Source organism: Pteropus vampyrus, unplaced genomic scaffold (genome assembly GCF_000151845.1).
Source record: "Pteropus vampyrus isolate Shadow unplaced genomic scaffold, Pvam_2.0 Scaffold84, whole genome shotgun sequence".
NCBI classification, from domain to species: Eukaryota; Metazoa; Chordata; class Mammalia; order Chiroptera; family Pteropodidae; genus Pteropus; species Pteropus vampyrus.
In genome coordinates, this window is record NW_011888865.1 from 6,106,090 (window position 1) to 6,118,492 (window position 12,403).

Below are 12,403 nucleotides of genomic sequence, written 5' to 3' on the forward strand. Positions count from 1 at the left end.
TGTTGAGAATTTCAAATTAGTTTAATATACAAGACAGAAGAGCACTTTCTTTATAAACTATTCCTCATTTAAGGCCCAATTTAAACATTATCTCCATACTAGTGCTTCTCTGGCTAAAGCACTGATGAGTCCCCCAGTATTTTGTAAATTATATTACAGAATTTATAACAGTTATTGTACTTAACTATACATTTACAATCTGCCTTCCTGAATGGATTATGAACCCTTGATACATGCATGTTATAATGAAAAGAATATGGATGTTAAAATCAGACAGAATTATCAAGGTCAGAAGTTGAAAAAGGTAGAATTAAAATAGTTAACCTTTAGAGCCTTCTTTTCCTCATCTGCCAGTTGGAGGTTATAATAATATCTATTTATTAGAGTTCACATAAAGAGGAATTAAGAGAATATATGGGAAATGTTAGCACAATTCTAGTCACTCAACAAATGTAATTATTTATTATTATTATTATTATTTATTATTATTATTATTATTATTATTATTATTATTAGGTCCCTAACACCAAGTGCCACAAAATAAGTGTGCACAAAAAAAAAAAACCTCTGGTTTTTAATTGAATGAATATCATTTTTAGATTAATCAATATAATAACACTACACAGAAAACACCGTAAATAACCAATTATTGGTGAAAAACATATTGAGGGTTGATGAAATCTCTCTTGAGAGGTTTTTCAGGTCTTGGTGGTCCTGTTATGTGTGTCAAGGTTACTGAAGTGAAATACGAGTCCAGACTCCCTCTCCCCAGGCATTCAATGCATTTATAACATTCTTCCTTTTTATCCCCAGTGCCCCAAATTAAGGTAAGAACTCAATAGCAAGTACCTCTGGCTCTAGACTACCCTGGGACTTTAAGCAAATTATTGTTTCTGCATCTTTAAAGGGAAAATAATAAATCTGTTTCAAAATAATCATATAAGGTTTTAACTTAAAAATGTGAAAATATGAATAGAGTAACTAAATAATGTAACGTTTTCTCACTCCTTGCCACCTCTCTCACCCTTTTGATAAGCTTGTCCTGCTAAGAAGAAAAGATTAGAATGACAGATTCAGCCACAGCAAGCTGTCAATGACTAATGACTAGCCATTCAAAGTTTCTCCTCTTCTGGATAGGTGAACAACAGCCTCTTTGGTTCACCTTTCCTGACAGCTGGGACCACTTAATTCCCACATGCGTATTCAGACCTGCCCCATTTTCCTGCCAGAGGGATTTAAACACCTCTCTCCAACTTGGGGTAGGAGGAGGGAAGAAAAATAAATCATTCGCAAATCCACCCATCCATCCACCCACGCCATCACTCAGTAAACATTTAAGGGATAGATACCATGTGCCAGGCTCTGAGCTAAGTACTATAGACACGAAAATAAAAAGTAATCATACATGGATCATGCTCTCAAATTGCTCACCATTCAGTGAGGGAGACAGAAATATAAACTAATTACTGCAATGCCACATGATGAGGGCAATGTAAGAGGCAGGAGCAAGCTACAGTGCGGAGATACTTGAACCGTGTCTCTGTCCTAAAGAAAATACTCAATTCATCCATTCCCATCTCAAGTACTAGTTCTCATTTCTGAACTCTGTCTTATTAAACTTCTTGGCACCCCATGTCTCCAGGACAAAAGTCCTACTTTGCTCTAGTCAATGTATATCCCAAAGACCCAAGTCTTTTCCTCAGGTCCAACCCAATGATTAGGGCTCACATCAGGTTAATAGCCATTCCGATGCTTTTACCCCTGCCTCGATTATGAGACTACATCCCTAGGTGATGCATCGTTAGCCTGATGGCCCCAGCTTTGTTGGAGTTACTTTGGAATGAATGCATGCTCTTATTTCAGACTAGGATTTCTCTCAGCATTTATAGTTGTGTCCTCCATCCTCACCACCACCTCCAATCATATCCTAACAACTTTTCCAGGTGATCCTTATGCAAACTATTGTTTTGAAGTCTGAGAACCACCCATAAAGAAGGCAAGTGATACCCCTAACCACAGCTTGGAAACAACAGCTCTTTGGAATTCTTTCCCATAACTCTTCCTTCGCTTTTTCTGGTGATAGAAAGCATTCAAGATCAATAATTTCTGAGTATTTGCCATGTACCTGACACTGTGGTAGATACGGGGGAGATAATGGTGAGTGATTGCACAGCTCCTGGGTCTCCCTGCAGTCACATCTGTGACCCATGCCCTAGAACAATTCCCAGAGAGTGAGCTTGTCTCCAGGAGTTGTCTCTAGTGTCCAATAATTCAAAAAAAAAAAAAAAAATGCGCTTTCGCAGAGGTTCCAGTATCTGAAGGTAATAAAATTAAATAAGGACCAATGATGGGGCAAGTTTCTTTCTCGTCTTAACTCTCTCTCAGATTCTCACAACCTCTTAAGAGAGATATAGATTACACATAATTATATTTTTAAAAACTTTCGAGAACAGCTATGATAAGTGCTGAAAATAAAAAATTATCTACTATATGCCAGGCATTGTGTTACATACAAAACTCAAGGAAAGGTACAGATAACTTTTGCCCTAAGTAGCTCACAGTATAGAAAGAAAATATAGTAAAAAATTACCATATGATATAAATTATAAGATGCACTATATTTAAGTGATTGATTCTTCTTTTGGATGGCATGTGGAAGGGACTTTGCATAGGCCTAGAATACAACTTGAAAATATGAGTTCCACGTTTTATATACTATTGATGTAAAATCATAGATGCCTAGTCACTTCCACCTACATAACAGATTAGCAACATTTTGGACATATCTTAATGGCAAATAATTTTTCAAGAAAACTGTATTTCAAGACTCTTACATGTCTGTTGAAAAAGAGAGGAGTATGCATCTGTATAAAACTAGCTGCCTTTTATTGGCGCAAACATTATACTGAGCTTTGCACTGACTCTTATACACAGTATTATCAGTAATTCTCACAGATGAAGAAACTGAGTTTTAGATACAATTCTCAGCTTGCTAGATCAGGAGCCAGGCAATGATAGAGCTGGTATTTGAACCCAGGTCTCTCACTCCAGTGCCCCTAATTGTCCCTGCTTTGCTTTGCCACCTTGAATAGCCTTCTTCATTTTTTCTGAGCTTTGTATTTTCTTTTGTTTAGTTTAGTATTTTATTGGAAGGATTCTTCTGGGTCCTTTACATTCACATTAATGCATATTTATTGGCCAGGTGCTCTGCTGGGGGTACTGACAAAAACAAATCCTCCACCCCAAGAGGAATTTAATCTTTTAAACCCCCTCCCATCATCTTGTGACTAGAAAACATGGTCCTATTAATTATCAGGTGTTCCAGAACCTGTCTTTCATTTAATAAATAAAACCCATAAGGAACACCTACTTACACCAGACGCAGGGAGCACAGACTCAATAAGAAACGGCTTTTGACCTCAAGTGGCTCATAATATAGCAGTGGGAAAACAAGATTTTGAGCAAACAGAGTTATTAATGCAATGGCAGAAATAAGAAGGAGGTGCTCTGCAAACTCAGATAAGATAGAGAGGCCAAAAAGGGCTTCTTGGAAGAGGGGACACCTGCATGGAATCCCGAAGGGTGAATAGAAACAGGATAAAGTTGGGCATGGGTTGTAAGAACATTCAAGGCAGAAAGCAACGTTTGAACGCCCTTGAGAGAAAGTTTCTGCCTAAAACAAAAAGAGAACCACACCCGCTATAATATAAATTTTTCTAGTGCATCATGCAAGCCCTGAGCACAGGGTTAAGAACACTGGCTTTTGTATTAGGCAGAGGTGATCTCAAAACGGGCACTCTCTGAACCTTAGTTCCCTCACCTAGAAAATGGGAATAATAACTATTATGAGGAATAAATAAAATCATGCATAGCCACAGAGTTTAACAATGGTAAGCATTATTTATGTTTTTATTGGCACTTCTATAGTACAGGGTGACAGAGTTGATGGTTACTATCCGATTAGGGGCTTATATTATACATTGTTTCAAGCCACAAAATACTATTGCAGAATTCTACTCATAGTCTCAGAGGGAGGATATGGATCAGTGCTGTTTATGGTATGAGAGCCGTAATTCTCCTGTGATCAGGCCAGACACATCTATGAACAACACATATAGGAGAAAGCTGTAACTGACAACCAGTTTCGCTTTGTTTCCTAAGAATGGTAATGGCCTTAGCTTCCTTCCTTCCTCTCAGTGAGCTTGAGCAGAACAAAAACAGAATTTATTTCATTGCACTGCCAACACTTCATTTCATTTCTCTGGAATAATTCTCTGGGTATATCCTTGGCTGTTTTTTGTCAGTCCTTTCCCAGTGCAGCTTAGATCTTAAAGGAGAGATGCTGAGTCAATATTTGAGCTTTATGTGGGCCCTGGAAAAGCCCTGAATACACAGCTGGAGCCTAAAGCTGCTGTGAATGCAGCCCTGTCCCACTGAGTTAGCTCCTGATCTGGAAGTGAGGCTAGGCTGCAAAGACTACTTCCTTATGGTTTTCCCAAAAGGGACCCAAGACGACTGGCTTTCAGAGATTGTAAAATTGCTGTCTCATGTCCACCGCCACCACCATGCCCCACTGAGACCGGGAGCTGTCCTTTCCCGGCTCTGTTGTAGGAGTCAGCCGGCCTGAATTCTAGTCTTAGCTCTGCTGTGTGATCTTCAGCAAGTAATTGACTTCTCTGGTCTCAGTTTGTTTCCCTGAAAATAGGTTGATTGGGCTAGTGAGTCTCCAGAGTTAATTCTAATTCTATGCCATTTAGAAAAACCAGCATGCTCTCGTTCAGTATTTTAGCAGCAGTGTGTTCATTCTTTCAGTTAGTCATTCATTCATCACACAAACATATATCACATACTTATATCAGGCTGTCTGCTGGGGCTACTGATAAAAACAAAACTGTCTTGTCCCTCTTGCTTTCTTGTAGGGGATACAGACACCAATAAAAGCATATAGTTACTAATGTTATGAGTTAATAAAAGGTGAGGGGGAAAGTAAGGAATAACTCCTTTCTACCCTTCTCAGAACAAAGCAGGGTTGGAGAGTTGCATAGAGTGTTGAGCACTGAATGTGAAGGCTCATGAAGATGAAGTAGGATATGTTTAGATACGAGCAACCTGAGGAGAGTCATTGAGATCTTTAGGAGATTTGAAACTGGGCCACATAAAGAACCAAGAATCTATAGCTAGGAAAGAGAAAGCTTTGTAGAGGGGAGTGAAAATTTCAAAAAAAAAAGGCCTAAATTAATTGAAGGATTGTCATGTAGAAGAAAGACTTAACTTGTTCTAGATGGTCTCATGAGATAAAATTATGACCAGCGACTGGAAGTTGGAGGGAAAAAGGTTTTGTCTCACTATAAGAAATATCACGAACTAAATATACAACAGAGGAGGCTGCTTCGAAAGGCAGCGAATTACCTGTCACTAGAGTGTTGAACCAGGGCTAGAAGGATGACAATACAGGCAGAGCACATTCAACTGTGGTGACGAGATAAAGAAGAGGTAGTCAATCCGCGATGAGGAATGAAGGGATGACTGAAGGCCTCAGTGTAAACAAGAACCAGATATGTTTTGAAGCTTTGCCTGTGGGGTTGAAAAAAAATTACCTATAAAATTCTTCTCATTCTGAGAATCTAGAATTCTATAGATACGTGATTCTAATTTTCTGGCTAGAGTGATTTGAGGAGTACAAAGGAGGATCCCATCATAAACACTCTTTCTCATCTTGAAATTTCAAAGGATCTCACTATCTGAATCTATAAAATGGGAACATTAATACTTATATCATAAGGTATGTTTTTTTAAAGATTTAAAGAGAAGTACCTTTTACCTTGGGCTTCAATTAGTTAACTCAGGCAAAGCATTTAGAATAGTACCCAGTAGATATTCATGGTAGCTTTGGGAAATAGGATTTGTTCATTTTACTCTCTAAAGGACTCTTTAGGTGAACAGCATATTAACACGATCATAACTCAAGCCCTAGGAGAGAGAGTTGTTTGGGGAAGGAGCAAAAGCTTGAATTCTTGAATTGATTAGATCTGAGCTATCTGAACACTCTCAGACAAGAGAAATGTCCTTAACATCAGACCAAATGAAAATTCCAGGGTTTTGGGCATGGATGAGGAGAAATAGGAAAGAAAAAAATTAAGCTCGATTACCAAAGCAATGGTCAGTGTGGGTCTGAGTGAACTGAGCTAATAAATATATTTGTTGACTGCTCCTCGAAAGCATCTGTCAAATCTTGCTTCTTCTCTCTATCTGCAGAGCTGCTTCCCTCAGGACGGAGTGAAATAACACAGGTTAAACCAAAGAAGCAGGAGCCAGAGAACATGGTAGGATAGAAACTAGAAGTGGGAACCTGGAACAATTTCCTGAGGGGTAGAGTGTGTATAGCTGCACATCTATGTTGTTCGGTGAAGAAGGAAAAGGGGAGGGCGTTAAGCTAGTTCAGACAATTGTGAAATCTTCCATTTGGTGCTACTTGCCTGTTCCAGCACATCCTCCGTGCTGCTTAGCAGACTGTGTCTACTTAAAAACTGTAGTAAGCGTACCACAACAATATGACAGAGTATAAGACAGGGCCACCTCCTTGGCATCATCTGCTCCATCAGCATCACATATGGCAGCATTCTCCTGTCCCATGGGGCTTTCAATCATGCCCAGCGCCGTCAGACCTTTTCTGATCTGGTGCCTTTACACAGACCATTCTCTCTACCCTGAACCACATTTCTGCCCCACAGCTCTCCTTCCCTGTGCCCTTCACAAGTCCATCCTCTTCTTTATATTCTCCTTTCCTTTACCACTTGGGAAAACTTTCTCTGATACCTCCAGGACCCAAAACCAACCCCTAGCTTCGACAAGCTTCATTTTTAGCCAGAGTGCTTTTCTTCACATCTTTATAGATTTTAGAGTGAAGTCAGAGTCCCGTTGCCTAATAGATAGTGATTTTCAAAGACAGGGAGTATATTATTATATCCCAAGTGTTGAATGAGTGCCTCGTACTTGGTAGGTATACTACAAATATTTGCTAAATAAATGACTGATCAAACATTCAGCTTGAACTCCTTGGAAACAAGATGCATTATAAACAAAATATGATTGCCTGCATATCTGCTATAATTCCTAATCTCTGTTTTACTTGTCGCTTCCCTGTTCTCCCTCTACCTTATTATGTTCTTTACACATTCATACATTTAGTTCGGCCTCACCAGATACATATATCTTTTGATTTAATTTCTCCCTCCATAGATCTGCCGTGCATGGACATCTCGGCTACAGAGCCTCACATTCTTAAATATCTGCTGGATGGTTTTACTGTTCAGATGCCTTCAACATTTTAATGGAAAATGTTTAAGAAGCCTGCTCGATAAGTTGCATTGTTGGCTCACACTCAAATGGGACTGAAATGTGTCCATCAATAACAACCCACATTGCATTAAAATATAGATTAAAATACATAAAAGTAAAATAAACTTCATTTAGACTTAATAAAATGTAATGCATCTTTTAAGAGTGGAAAATATTTTCAAAGGTGGACACTTTCACAAAGAGCTTCCCTGACGGGAAAATTTCCCTCCAGAGGTTTGTTATTGGGATTCAGGATTGGTTAGTGGCTTTGGTCTCATCATTTCATGATTTAATGTGCTTAAACTGACAGCTTTATTTTCTGGAGTTTTCAAATGGGCGGCAGCATTTCCACAATGAGAGGAAAAGGCACAGACACGTCCCAGGCATGAAAGAGCACTTGCTTCTTAAGAGCATCGTGTCTTAATTGCAAGCTTATGTTAATGAGAGAAGCAGGGCAGGCGGGTGTCAGGGTGGAAGAAAGGGGTGCTTGTACACCGTTCAGACCACACTCACTCTCACCTAATTGAAAAGCAGAGCTGTTTCTGGCTTCCCTTAGCACATAGCCCAGATGAGATGACATGTGGATTCTCTATTAACTGTTGCTGCCTGTGACTTTTGTGATTTAAGAGAGGAGCTGACTATGTTTTTCACCACATTAATAGCAATGAAACATATGATGAAGTGCCATGCTCTTTTCCAGACCAGCTGCACTTCCATCCAGACTCTGTGGTTGGAGAGTCCCACTTGACTTAGGTGTTACTCAGTGCCTCACCCCATAGACAGTGAGTGTCACATGCCCAGCAGCTCTCTGCCTGCCTGGGCTGCAATCACTATCGACCACACTGGTGACTAGCAGAGAGATAGTGCAGACTTCCTGGATTTTCCAGGAAGATAGAAAGAAGAACTATTGGAATTCTTAGAGTCACTGACTTTTTTCTTAATGTTAGGCTGCACAGGAAGCTTCTTCAAATCATTCCTAAGGCTTTAAAAGAATATGATTGCAGTTCTGAGAGGAGTCCGAGGCCTGTAGCAGCATCTGTCAGTAGTATGCTCAGGCATAACAGCATCAGTCCAGTGAAAAAAGAGAAAGAGACAGAGAGATTGATTGCACATATTCTCTGTGGTTTTCTCATACTTCCTCTTATTTCTGTTAGATAATAACTCCCTGTGACTCTGGGATGTTGCACTGAGTTATCTCTGTGTGAGCTTTTTTCCCCCTTAAAGTTGTGTATACTATGTATCTATGTATACTGGTGTGTGTGTGTGTGTGTGTGTGTGTGTGTGTGTGTGTGTGTGTGTGTGTGTGTGGTGTGTGAGCAATATCAAGGATCTTTACAAACAGCTGTATCATTTTCCCTTAGCAGATTTCTGTGCATTGAAATTACAATGTAGCATCATCTATTTCAGTGACCACAGCCTGGGCCTAACCACAAGGACCACTCAGATATTTAACACGTGTCACTCATAGAAAATGCCACTGCTTTGCCAAGCTTCATACTGTAAAACATGAATAAAGAGAGGTGGAGCTCCACATAGTGTGAAAGGTCAGGCTGAAGTTTCTAGGAAAGACAGGTGTATTTGTTTTCCAGGGCTACCATAAACAGGTACTGCAGACTGTGGGGTGTAAACAACAGTAATCTATTTTCTCACAGTTCTGGAGGCTGGAAGTCCAAGATCAAGGTGTCAGTAGGGTTGGTTTCTCTTGAGGCCTCTCTCCACGCTTTGTACATGGCCACATTCTTGCTCTGTTCTCTCAAGGTCTTTTCTCTGTTGGGAGCAGCCCTGGTGTCTCTGCCTCTTCTTTTAAGGACACTAGTTATGTGAGATTATAGGGCTTTACCCTAAAGGCCTCATTTTAACTTAATCTACTCTTTAAAGACCTTACCTCCAAATATGGTTATATTCTGAGATACTGAGGTTTGGGACTTCCACATAATAGTAGGCCTCTTGAATGGACATCACTACCAATATCATCATCAAAGTTTTATCCTACCTGGGACTATTAGCTTCCGGGAGATCTGTGTTTTGGCAATGATATGCTTATTTAAGTCATTCTATAGTTGCCCAGTTTAGAGCAATAGTCACTGTCTCTTCCTAAACAAAACAGAAGACCAGATTTGAAGCTTAACTCACTTTACATTTTTTAAGGGGAATATGCCAAGTAGCATCTTTTATAATGAGACCACTTATAAAGCATTACAGGTGACAAAAACAATAATTTGAGAAGAAACGCAGGCCATCCCTACCATAAAATTGGAGGAGCTCTTCAGAGCTGCATTTTTCTGATTCATTGAAATTTCTTCATCTATTATCCTGTCTGCTCTTTTACTCCCAACTCACCCATGTAACTGTAGAAAATAAAACTTTTAAAAATCCTTTTGCCATTTGCCAAAGTCTCCCTGAGACATTCAAGGTTAGATATATGCGAGATCCTTAAATAAGTTACAAATACTTCTTGGAATATGTAATAGTGGTAAGATGTTTTCCTCCTCTGTGCTCTCTCACTCATAATAATATTAATCAATGTATTATTATTATTGTAAACATAAAAGCAAAGCTGCTATTGTTGAGTTACAGGCACATTGTTAAGAGCTTTTTTATTTAGTATCCCAATTAATTCTCACAACAGCCTTCTGAAATATGTACTATTATTATTCTCATTAACAGGATGAGAGTCCAGGGCAGCTATTGAGGAGCAGCAGCCATGGCTCTGCGCTACCCCATGGCCATGGGCTTCAATGAGGGTCACTAGGTGACCAAGGATGTGAGCAAGCCGAGGCATAGCCACTGCAGAGGCACAGGTCACCATGGGCGCCTCACCGAGCACACCAAATTTGTGCAGGACACCATTCGAGAGGTGTGCGGCTTTGCCCACTAGGAGAGGCGCGCCAAGGAGCTGCTCAAGGTCTCAAAGGTCAAGCGAACCCTGAAATTCATCAGAAAAAGGGTGGGGACACACATCCACAACAAGAGGAAGAGAGAGGAGCTGAGCGACATCCTTGCAGCTCTGAGAAAAGCATTTCTGTCAGGTAGGAACATTGTTCAGAGATTCCATATAGCAGTGTGTAAATTTACACAAATTTATAAAAATGACTTAACAGTGTGTAATACAACATGCGGTTTAGGCAAGCTCAGCCAACACCAGGTGCTTGACACATGGGAGAATATTCCATATTGCAAATGAATTCAAGTGCATGCCCTCACTCAAAAAAGTAAAAATGCAGACCTCATTATTATTAATAGAATAACTTTATGGCTCACATCAAAATATATATTTTTTGCATTATCCCAGAGCTGATAGTCATAGCATGCACATTTTGTTTCATTTCAGTAGATTCTCCTGTCATCTCCCACATCTATGAAATGTTCACTTAATAAGAGTATAATTATTAAAATGCATTCATCAGTACTCTAGTAGCTATAAATTAATGCTGGGTACCTCAAACAGATACATTTTTGGTTCAGGGCATGTTGCTTGAATCTCTCTGCACACATAGCACAGAGAAAAATAGACTAGAAGGAAGCAGGCTATAATTCCAGCTGGTTATAAATATTCCTGCACTAGAAAACCATCACACTAACAAAGTCCCAGACACTTCTCTAGGTGCTTACATTAATTCATTTAGTCCTTGCAACAAACCAGCAGGAAAGGAGTTATTATTATGCCATGTTACAGATGAAGAAACCAAAGCACAGAGAGGATCAGTAACTTACCAAGGGCACCTCTAATAATTGATGGAGCTGGTCCTGAGCCAATGCAATCTGTTTTTGGAGCCTGTGCATTTAGCACCTCTATCCTACAGAAACGTCGCACGACACACTCACTACTCATCTACTTGGGGAGCTCCACACTAAGCATGACATGAGAGAACTATTATCACATCGGAACATCTAAGCCCTGTTCAGAATCTATCACCAACTCAATACAGGACCCTGGAAAAAGTCTTTTGAACTCTGGCAAACAGTGTTAAGAGCACACAGTAGATGTGAAACATATTTGAACAGCTTTAAACACTATAAAGATACAAATGGTCATGCTGGTTATTGTTGTTTATAAAAACATGGAATTATGGGGAACATTTTACTTTATGTTTTCTCAAACTTTTTAAAATAATATATACCTAATATCTATAACTTAGTTTCTCATATTTAAATACCCATTTAAGAGACCTCGTGAAAAACAAAGTCATCTAATAATCACTAAAATAAATGCATAACAAGTAAATAAAAAGCAGTTATCCACATACCACCTAAAATCATCTCATATATCACCAGAGGAGAAAATCAGATCTTCCTAAGATATGGAAAATTTCTTTATTTTCTTTCTTTCTTCTTTTCTTTCCTTTTTTCTACCTTTCTTTCTTTTTTCATTCCTTCCTTTTTTCCTTCCCTTTACAAATACTTAATGAGTATATCATAGGTACAAAGTAGCACTTTAGAAAACTAGAGAGTATCCAAGGTACAGTTTGTTTCCATAAGTTTCCTGCCTACTACAAAAATAATAAAACACTAACAAAAGTTAACATCAAATATAACATGAGAGATGCTAAAGAAAATAAAATGAAGTAGAGACAAAGAGTAGCGTGGTTATGAGGGGATATTCTCTGTTCCTTCCAGGTCCAATTGAATCCTTTTCACATGCTTCTTCGAGTTTGAGTTCTGTGCATAGGAGAGTCTCTGGCAGGGGATGGAAGGTTAGAAAAAAAGGGCGTTCAGTTGAAAATCACATGATATCACTTATACGTGGGATATAAACCTAAAAGCAACAAACGAACAGGACAAACAAACAGAGACTCATGGACATGGACAATAGACTAGTGATTACCAGAGGGGAGAGGTGAGTGGGGTGGAGGAAGGTTGACAAGGTAAAAGAGTTACAGGTGGTGATAGAAAGAAATCTAACTATGGGAGCTGAACACACAGTGTAAAAAAAAAAAAAAAAAAAAAAATATATATATATATATATATATATATATATATATATATATATATATATATGCCTTATTGTTAAAGTATACAGCTGAAACTTATTGGATTTCGTTAATCAATGTCACCATAAAAAAAT

At 39.0% G+C, this 12,403-nt stretch overlaps 1 pseudogene; it reads left to right on the forward strand.

Annotated features, from left to right (window-relative positions):
• The first annotated feature begins 10,024 nt into the window (after positions 1 to 10,024).
• Positions 10,025 to 10,522, forward strand: LOC105294218 (annotated as a pseudogene).
• Positions 10,523 to 12,403: the final 1,881 nt, after the last annotated feature.